Below are 11,385 nucleotides of genomic sequence, written 5' to 3'. Positions count from 1 at the left end.
GGGTTTTAGTGGCATCAAAATATTGTGTTTTTAGTAATGATGAAAATCGAGCGGTTTATAGTGGTGGCGAGTGGAGGTTTGTGGTGGCTGCTTTGGTGGTGGAGGCGCGCTGGTGAGGAAGAAGAAGGTGACCAGCTAGTCTCTTTTTCTTTTAGTTTGGGCTTGGGCCGAAACAGCTTGTGGGCTTGAGTGTTTGGTTTAGATTTTCACTTGTGGGCTTAATTGTTTTGTTTTAGATATTCACATATGGGCTTTAGTTCTAGTTGGGCTTGGGAAAGGCTAAAACTTTTGGGCCTAAGTTTTGTTGAGTTGGGCCTGATCAGTTTTTGTGTGGGCTAGGTCTATTGAGTTTTAGTGGACCGGATTCTATTAATTTAGATGGGCTTCGGGTTAGAGTTTGTTTTTGGGCCGAATCTGTGTCTGGTTTGGAATCTAGTTTTCACCTAGTTAGGATTAGATTCAAACTCTCGCCAAAACATGAAAATGTGAGTTTTCTGTGTTGTCTTTCCAACCTAATTGGCTTCCTCATATTCCGGGGTCTGTGGTGGTAGATATGATGTCTAGAAGTTTGGTTGGCAAAAAACAGTGCATCAGAAATTAGTTTCTGCATACTGTGTTCAAGTCCAGGTTTAATTTAGTTAGAGTTTGAACTAGATTTTTATGAAAACATGAAAAAGTTAAGATTTGGAAGTCTGATTTCTATTCCAATTGGCCTCGTTGCATTCCAAGGTCTGTGGAATTAATTATAGTGTTTGGAAGTTGGACTGACAGAAAATAGTGCGTCAGAAATCATTTTCTGCGAAGTGTGTTCGAGCCTAGTTTTCGAACATTTCGAATGAGATTGAGTATTTTTGTAAAACATAAGAAAGTAAGTTCTGTGTGTTAGCTTTTCAACACAAAAGCCTCAATGCATTTAGACACCTATGGAAAGCGTTGTGTCATTACGAAGATAGTCCGTCAGAAATCTAATTTGCTGAAAATTAGGATTTTTACCAAGTTTGAACTATTTTTACTCTGAGATAGAATGACATTGGGGCTTTGATTTCTACATGAAAAAGTAAGTATACCTATCCTAGTTTTCAAATAATCAAGTGGGGTATCATTTGGATGGCTATAGGAAATGTTATTATTTTGGCAGGTTACCTAGATAACCTACCATGTTTTCTTTTTATGGGAGCTCTAGTTAATTTTTCTTATTGTAATGAGATAAATGATTTTACTTAGACATATGAGTGTCTTGAATCTTGATTGCTTAATTTTATATTTGTATTATATTCTATGTATAATTGTTGCATATACACTAAATGTTAATATAGATTTATGTTATCTCACGTGACATATTACATTAAAGTTTGTGTTTAATATATATACAATTGAGGAATTAAAGGGAAAGGAAGTGTGCAACCTTAAAGCATGAATTCTTATTGTTTTTTTTACTTTGACAATGTGGCTGATAAGAACTACGAAGGCTTGATTCCAATCTTGAAAGAATTGGATACGTAGGCAGCTTTGAGCCAAAATACAGCCACTACACTACACTATATTATATATTAATATTAGTTATTATTTATTGTGATAACTATATGTGAAAAATGTTAGTACTTAATTGTGTACGTGATTGTGGTTGTTTAAAATGTATTCACATGACATTTAACTAATGCGTTATTCCTAATTGAACCTTTTGATATCTATGATTTATATAATTGATAATGAGGTGAGTTGATTAGTTATTGTGTTTGGAATTTTTAGTAATGTATTATTGTTTGAGACGATGTTTGTTTTGTAATGAAAATATTATAATAAATGAGAACTCTTGAGTGTTAAAATCCGATATAAAAGTGTTCGGTGAAAATTTAATGTGTCATCCACATCTTTAGATCTCTCCACGCCTCTTTGATAAAAAGAAATGTTTATGACGCCTCTTTGATGTCATGTGAAAAGCCACCTTAAAGAGGAACTAAGGCATTCGCCTTGCGGGTGGGCTGTATTCCTTGAGTGTACGGGAATGTAGATATGAGTATTCCTTGAATGTGGCGTGAATGACCCAAGGTATTCATTGAATGTGCCATGAATGACCTGTTAGTATTATGATGGGTATTCCTTGAATGTGGCGGGAATGACCCAAGGTATTTATTAAATGTGCCATGAATGACCTGATATTTTGTTATGCCCAAAAGAGGCTTTGTGTATGTGTATGGAAAGCCTAGAGATGGCTGTGACTCACAAGTTACGAGTTTACAAGATCAAAATATGTTTCCTATAGGCGATATCCCCACTTGGGACATATGTCTTGTTGTGGTACTCGGTGTGAGTGAGGCACACGGATATATGTGATTTGGCAAATGTGTGTAGTGCAAATCGTGGAGTAGGAACTAAAGGTTGGGTTGTGTCTTTTCATAAATGAGTCAACGAGATAATTAATAAGCAAAGTAAAATATTGATTTTACGTGTGATGGAGCTATTGCATATGATGTATATGATTTCTTATGAGAAATGTTTGTGTGGTTTGTGTGAGTGATGAATGTCCTCCCTGGTTGTGACTTTTTTCTTGTTCTCATAAGTAGACGAGTGATATTAAAGTAAAACATTGATTTTATATGTGATTGAGTTATTGCATATGAATATTTATGTATTATGATGTATATGATTTCTTACAAGGAAATGTATATGTGGTTTGTGTGAGTTGATACTCACGAGGGATAAATGTACTCCCTAGTTGTGATATAGTTCCTCGTTCTCATCAGTAGACGAGTGGTTTTTAAGAAAAATATTGGCTTTAAGTATGAGCGAGTTGTTAGATATGATTGGTGATATATTATTGTAGGGGTGCAAGTGGATATCCAAATATTCGAATCCGATTCGAATTCGTATTCGAAAAATCGGATATTATCCGAAAATTTCGGATTCGGATTCGGATTCGGATTTTTTTTTATGTCCGAACTGGTTTCGGATACGGATTCGGATACTGCCATATCCGCATCCAATAATATCCGATCCGATTTAAAAAACTAATAGTTATTATATATAATTAATTTATTCATTTTTTATTGTATAAATATTATATAAAATCATAAACTAATAATATAAAACTATAATAACAAAATAATAATAATAAATGACAAATATATATATATATATATATATACTAGTTCTTATAGTGGTAAAATGAATTATTCAAAGCAAATAAAATTTTAATTAATTTTAATTTTCGGATCGGATATTATCCGATATCCGAAATCGGATTCGGATAATTTTTTTAATATCCGTCGGATTCGATTCGGATTCGGATATCGGTATAAATTTTCGGATTCGGATTCGGATATAGGCATATCCGCATCCGAACATATCCGTTTGCACCCCTATATTATTGTATGATGCATATAATATCTTACGAAGGAATGTGAATATGGTTAGCGTGATATGATGGACATATATGGTGGTGTGATATGAATGTTAGTTAATTTTGGCGATATATTATGCCAAATTATATATACCAATGATGGTTGCAGTGAGAGTGAAATAGATGTATACTATAAATGATTACGTTTGGGAAATATAACTTTGTTTTGCAGGAGAGTAGGACTTATTAACTTTTTATGCAGAGACATTGTCCTACCCTAAGACGACGTGCTAGCTTAAAGGTAAAGTGTATCAAACTCATATTTAAATAAGTTATCATATGTGTATGTAATAAGTTAAATGTAAGCGGAAATTATATTGTGAGTTATTTTAGAAAGGGAGCATGATGAATACTGTTATCTGAGATTTCTTGGAAATGTATATTGGGTGTTGAAATTTTACTTGGGAAGAAACTGCATGCTATTTTGAGTATACGGAATTAACTTGTCTTCCAACTTGAAATGATTGAATAGTATATCTCTTTATTCGAAAGATATGAACGTATTGCTATTTTATATTTATTCTTACTCCTACTAGCAAATTCAATTTGCTGACCCATGTTTGCTTTGTTTTGCAACGTGGGTTTGTTCTTGGAAACATAGATGGTGGAGTGTAGTGGACGAGGACAAGTATTTTGGAGTTGCTCTTGGAATCTTCTGGTTTAAGTTTTTCTGAAATGTACGGTTTTGGTTTGAGACAGATGTAATAGAGTTGGTTAGTTTCTTTATAGTTTAATAATGTGATGAAGAGTTGTTCCTTTTAGTTTATTTTTTTTTTTTTTTTTTTTTATTTTAATTTTTTTTTATATCATGTTTGATAACATGGTATTGGGTTTTGTTTCACCCTGGGTTGTTAGATGATTGAATATCATTGTTTTAAATATTGTCTGGAAATTTGGGGTAATTTAGCTAATAATTATTTGTGGCTTGTGTTATAGGTTATCTATGGGAATGGAAAATCTTATTTAGAATTATCATAGTTTTCGATCAATCCCCGATATATTCCGATTACTAGGCCTAATCGCTATGCACTCCTTAATCGATTAACTACCACTTAACGCTTTAAACTGAACAGATGCCAAATTTTCAAATTTTGGCATATTGGTATCTTGAATCAATCCGGTTCTGGACCCGTGACCCTTTAATTTCTTTGTGGGCCGAACAAAATTGCTGATTATGTCCTGACTCCTGACCTCGTAAATTTGTGGGGGTGAAGGTTGGACGTTCATGACAACCCAAACCAAGTGACATTCTATCCCACCCATACTCCATGGTCTTGTCCGAAGCTATGGCTACTGCTGTAACATTGAGGGCAAATTATCCAACCAACATGGAACACAAGACGCACACCGTTGTCTCCAGTTCCATCAACTTGGTGTAGTTATCAGAAGACCTATCACACTGGCAATCATGGGGTAAGGTTGAGTGATCAATTTCCAAGAAGAAACCAGAATTTGGCTGTTGTTGTCAAAGCCTCCTCAAGGAATGAGAGTATTGTTGAAGATGAAGAAGAAGACGGAGTGCAACTTGGAACTATGAAACTTCCATCCAATACTGATATTCCTAGATTTGAAAGCTTACTCTTAACTTCCAGGTATAACTGATGTAGCAATAATGTATAGCTTTTAATCTACTCAAACCATTCCCATTTCTCAACATATAGATATTGTTAGTACTACCAAGATGGATTTTAATTGTTGAATTGTGCACCTATAACCTAGTAGAATTGTAGGTTATCTTGTATTGCTCTATACTACTGTTGCGTCTTGGTAGACACTCACCAGAAACACAAGTGATATGGAAGAGGAAAATGGAAGAATTTAGTTTAGGCCTTTACACTAAACCTAGTTACCAATGAACAATTCTTTCTCTTTGGAAGAATTTAGTAGGACTTCTATTAGAGTTACTTCTAACGACCCATGCTTTCGATCTGTTATCATTTCCAATTGGACAATGCTTTAATTCAATAAGGAACATGACTATGAATGGATATGTAGTAGTCTAATAATGAATAATGGACAGGGTCAGCGGAAAAAGGCAGTGGGGGCAGCATAATAAGGGGCATCGGGGAGTATGGGATCATGTTCGTGGAATCCTAATCAGCGGATGGCGAACGTGTACGGTTGAAAGATGAACCGAGGGATGGGGAAAGAGATGGATGGCCTAGCTGGGAGTGACCCCACATGGGGATGGAGACCGAGTCAGCGGGACAAAGATTGGAAGGCAGCTTAATAAGATAACCTGGGGGCAGGAGAACAGAGCTGTGGAACCCTAGGTTGCGGACGTGGCATAGGTACGGCAAAGGGGGGTGCCATCCGATGAGAGGACAGGTGGACGATCCATAAAAGAAGTGAAGGGGTATAAAAAGAAAAAGATAGGGAGAGAAAAGGAGGAGGCCGCACAGTGAGAAGAAGAAGGGAAAAAGAAAGAGAGAAAAAGAGAGAAAAGATAGGGAGTTTGAGGGTGTAAGTGAAATTTTTTATCAATTTATGTTTTTAAGTAATTAGGTTCTTACATTTGGCACCGTCTGTGGGGAGAGATAAAAGCAAGTTAGAAATGGCACCTAAGAAACAAGTAGGTAGAACGAAGAGGGTGGCGGTATAGGAACCGATGTCGGAGGCGGTGATTGATGAAGAAGGAGACAAAAGAGAGGAGCAGGAAATAGAAGAGATGCGGCTTATGAGAGAAGAGATTGGGAGGTTAAGAGATGAGAATGATCAGTTGAGAAGAGAGAGGGAAAGGAAAGAGGAAGAAGAAAGCAGAGAGTCAAGTGAGGGTTCAGAAGAAGAAGAAGATGGACCGAATCTCATGGAAAATCCAGTAACCGGCTTGACAGTCGAACAGGTACAATAGATGATAAATAATGATAGGGAAGCTAACCGGCAGCAGATGAAGGTTCGTGGGGGAGCAGCTAGTCAGGTGATGGCTGGTCTAAACCGCAACCCATTAGCGGATGGCATCTGGGCTTCGAAGTCCCAAAGCGTTTCAACCAGCCTAGGTTCGAGAGGTATGATGGTAAAGGAAACCCAGCGGATCACATACTTCATTTCCGGCAGCAGATGCCATTATGGCAAGAATCTCGATATGACGGTCTGCGATGCATGATGTTCCCGGAAAGTCTAAAAGGAGGGGCATTGGACTGGTATTACCGGTTACCAGCGGGGAGCATAAGAAACTTTCAAGAATTGGAACAGGCATTTATAGATCACTTCATACACCAGAAAAAGCGGGTGGTGGATATCGCGACATTATTCAATGTTCGTAAAAGATTAGCGAAGTCAGTGTACCTGTGTCGATTCAAGGCCGAGACATTAAAGGTCGAAAATCTGGATGAGAGAACCACAGTGATCGCATTTGAAAGAGGGCTGTGGCCAGGAATAGGAGTACACCAGTCAGTGGCGAAGAATGAGATTGCAACCTTGCATGAGCTATATCCGCGAGTGGAAAAATATATCAGATATGAGGACAATATGCAGAAGGAGTCTAAGAGATCCGGGAAAGTAGTGCTATCATTGGAGAAAGAAAGGGAACCCAGAAAAGTAGGCGCGACCGAAAAAGAAAGTGGGGTACCACGGATACCCATTAAGGGCAGAGAGAAGCCGGGAGGGGATTCGAAGGAAAAATAGAGAAAGGAAGCCATACCGCGAGATAGAGGTGACGCCGCTGAATAGACCTCTTAGCGAAATATTACCACTGATTAAGAATTTGCAGTGCTATGAATGGCTGCGGAACACCCCAGGAGAATTGCCTGATAAACCTTTCTGCGCCTATCATCAAATACGCAATCATGAGACCAACGACTGTTATGCACTAAAGTGGATGGTTCAACGATTGGTGGAAAAAGGGAGGATGAGAGAGTTTGTAAGGGGAGACCAGAATAAGGAGTGCATGCTGCGCCAGGATTGGATACTGGGAACTATTAATGTGATTTTCAGTGGAGAGGTACTCAGTCATAATTCTCATAGAGACAGGGTGAGAAAAACTGCGAGCATCCAGCAGATCAATGACGGGACAAACAGACCGCGAGCAAGAGTAGGGGTAGCGGAGGACAGAGATAGGATCGTCTTTAGCAGTGCGGACTTATGGGCTGTGGATTCCCCCCATGAGAATGCATTGGTCATCATAGTAGCAATGGGCAACTACATGGTGAAGAGGGTGTTGATAGATTGTGGCAGTGCAGTGGACTTGTTGTTTAAAGGAGCTTTGGAAGAAATGGGAATTGATCATAGGCAGTTGAGGCCTCCGCAAACTAATTTATACGGGTTCAATGGGAGCATAACGGAGCCTATGGGAGAACTCTTGTTGCCTGTAACCACAGGTCTAGTGACTGTATTTGCGCGGTTTATGGTGGTAGATTCTTCTTCTCAGTACAATACAATTTTGGGGAGGCGGTGGATTCATCAGATGAAGGCCGTCTCGTCAATCTACTATCAAGTGATACGGTTTCCCACCCCAACGGGTATGTATGAAGTTTGCGGAGATCAAGTGACGCCAAGAACAGTCAGGGGTACAGTGAAATGGTTGATCCGTAGACCGGAAGAAGAGAACTCAAAATCGAGGAAGAGACATGCATAACAATTATAGTGTGCCTCAGTAGAGGAGAAGGCGGAGGCAACCGCGGGTCCGAAGACGTTGGACGAGATTGAAGTAGTGAATATTGGAAGGGAGGATGAGAGGTTTACCGTGGTAGGATCCAGCTTGCCAGAGGAATGGAAAAGTAAGCTAATATAATTCTTGTCAGAAAACAAAGACGTGTTTGCGTGGTCAATTGAGGAAGTTACGGGGTTAGACCCTGAGTTCGCGTGCCATCGGCTACACATGAAAGAGGGTGCTAAACCAGTGAGGCAAAGGATGCGGAGCATTAGACCGAAATATGCAAAGGGCATTCGCAAGGAGGTTGCGTGGTTGAAAGGAGCCAAAATAATACGAGAAGTGGAGTTCACAGATTGGTTGTCCAATGTGGTCGCGGTACCAAAAGAGAACGGCAAGGTGTGTATGTGCGTCGATTTTATGGATGTAAATATAGAGTGCCTGAAAGAAAGCTATCCCATGCCGCGGGTGGATGAGTTAGTGGATAGGACATCAGGATTCAAAATATTTTCATTCATGGACGCGTCTATGGGGTACAATCAGGTAGCAATGTACATGCTAGATCAGGAGACATATTGCTATACAAGGATGCCATTTGGCTTGAAAAATGCAGGAGCTACTTTTCAGCGGTTGGGGGAGAAAATGTTCGAGAGCAAGATTCGAAGGGGATAGAAATATACATAGATGACATGGTGGAAAAAAACATGTCTGAGGTGGAACGTTTAGAGGGATTGAGGGAGACGTTTAGAATACTGCGGAAGTACAATTTGAAGTTAAATCTAGAGAAATGCACATTCGGAGTGACCACGGGGAAGTTCTTTGGCTACATTGTTACTCATCGGGGAATAGAGGCTAATCCATAATAGATAAGAGCATTGATAGAGATGTCATCACCGCAGAATGTCATAGAGGTGCAACGGCTTGCGGGAAGGGTAGCGACATTGAATAGATTCATTTCCAAGTCATCGGACAAATGTAGGCCATTGTATCGGTTACTGAGAAGCACCCCTGATTTCCTGTGGACGTTGGAATGTGATAAGAGCCCAAAATTGTAGTTTTAACCCTGTAACAGTCAAACTTTTAGACCAATTATATGAGTAATAATTAAGAGTTAACACTAATTACGTGTTTTTATGCATTTCAGGCTTCAAAGTCCATTATGTGCAGAAATGTGCCACTTTAGCGAGATAAAGGAGCAAAGGTCGGTTACTAAGGAGTTCCGTGATTAAAGGCCAAGATTAAAGAAGACAAATCCTTTCTAAACCCCGGTCAAAAGCTGAAAAGTCGACGCGGGCAGAAACAACACACAAGTCAGCAGAACTTTCGAAGGCCGTATCTTTGGACTCAGACCTCAGAATGGGGCCTACCTTATGTCAAAACGACCAGCTTGGAAAGAGCTTTCCAATGGTCTAAGCCTTGATCCAATCAGAGGAGCAAAAGTGGACGAAAAGTCTATTGAAGCCAACTACAGCTGAAGAGGCCTTTTTGGACTGAAAGAATTGGGTTTTGGGCCTGATTCTCTGGCCCAAAACATGGCTCCAAGCCCATGCACGATTTTTGGATCTAAAAGTATAAAAACCAAGGCTTAACTCTTTGTTAATGGTAGCTAATTAGACATAAAAATATAGATAATTCTAGATCTAGATTTAATTGTTTTTAATTTAGTTTAGCTTCAATTTAATTCTTGTTTTAGATTAAACTCTTAGAATCATTGTTCTTAATTAGTTTGATAAATAAAATAGCTATTTGTCAATTTCGATTCTTGTCATTTACAATTGTTTAGATCTAAATTCCCTTATTACGTAGATAGTTAGACCTAGATTAGTTAGATTATTAATTTAGTATTTGAATCATTGTTTTATTATTCATTAGATTAATAAAATAGTGTTCTCCATAAGTTAGTTTCATTTCCATTAATTGTTCAGTTTCAATTCGTAGATTCAATTAATTGTCATTATTAGTTTAATTCAATTATTGCATTAGTAGTTTTGAATTGAGTTTAAACAAGCAAAGTTTCAATCTTTATATCATGTCTTGTTTGAATTCCTTTGGGAATGATAGTGTGATGATTCTCGGCTAAACCCCCATTAGAGGGGGTTGAGAAGCCTTGATGAAAGCTTGATTCCGATTATCGTAGAGTCATCGTAATTTCCTTTCCACTCTAGAAATGATTAGTTCACCATGAGAATGGGTGTAATCGTTCACATGCTAGTTATGAATTGGTAGAAATGCCATGTGTAATTAGGGATTAGGAGTAACCAGATTGTTCTCAAGCAGTAGTTCAATTCGATTACTTACGATTCATCGTTAGTAGGATTAAGTCGAGTTAAGGTGGAATCAACCCCCCTCTAACTCCTTATCGTAGAATCGACGTAGCATTCCCATAGTTGTTCTAATAGTCGACTAGTTGCATCTTGTGGGTAGTTGCATCGTAGTCTAGTTGCCTTTTCGTAAATCTCTCATTAGACTTAGAGTAGATTACTTATACGTAGAGAACACATCATGCGAAAGGACTAGGAGTGGAACGAATCATCTACTCCACTATATCTCATAGGATTGAGAGTAGAATCTTTGATAAAATATAGGCACATAAAATAGTTTAGTTTACTTACGTTTTGAGTTTTATCGTTCATTTCGTAGGTAAACTATCAATTTTATGTTTTATCAAATGGCGCCGCTGCCATCTTAGTTTCACTTTCGCTTGTTTTCATAGTATAACAACTCTTCTTAAAGTCCCATTTCACCCACCCACCCTTGTTTGATTCATACTGTGGTTGTCCGTTTCAGCATTGAAAACTTCCGAGAAAAAAATTGCACGGAGCGCGACTCGCGACCAAAGGAGCGACTGCGCAAGTTATCGAAGCCGAAAAGCGACTACTAGCCTAAGCCGCTAAGCTTCCAAACACTGTAAATTAAACTTAAACTTACACGACGACCCGCTTCAAAGTGAGCGCAATACGCGTGCCCTCGAGCTGAATTTTGCCGGATTTCCACAGGTTTGATTCGAACTTCGATTTTTCAAGTTTTTCAGTGTTTTAACTTGTTATATACACTAAACACGCGTAAACAAGACGCTATTCATAAGAGAAGCAAGGACGCAATCAGGTATTCCTTTCTTCCACACCTCGTGATCTCCTCGTTAGAGGTTTATACTAGTATATCGATTGTTTGGAGTGTTGACGTAATTAGCTAAGTTTGGTCTTAGCCTTGTATGAGATTAAGGTCTGGTCGAACAAAAACACCGAGCATAATTACACAGCAACATCAACAAGCACGCCTATCTTATATACCACTCACTGCACCTCTAGCTACTATTCCACATACTTTACCTGACACAATGCCCGATGAAGGAGAGACTCCTCTCTCGGACTTTTGTAAAGCCTTGAGCGATAGCCCC

Source organism: Coptis chinensis, chromosome 8 (assembly GCF_015680905.1).
Source record: "Coptis chinensis isolate HL-2020 chromosome 8, ASM1568090v1, whole genome shotgun sequence".
Lineage (NCBI taxonomy): Eukaryota > Viridiplantae > Streptophyta > Magnoliopsida > Ranunculales > Ranunculaceae > Coptis > Coptis chinensis.
This window is presented reverse-complemented; position numbering follows the sequence as displayed.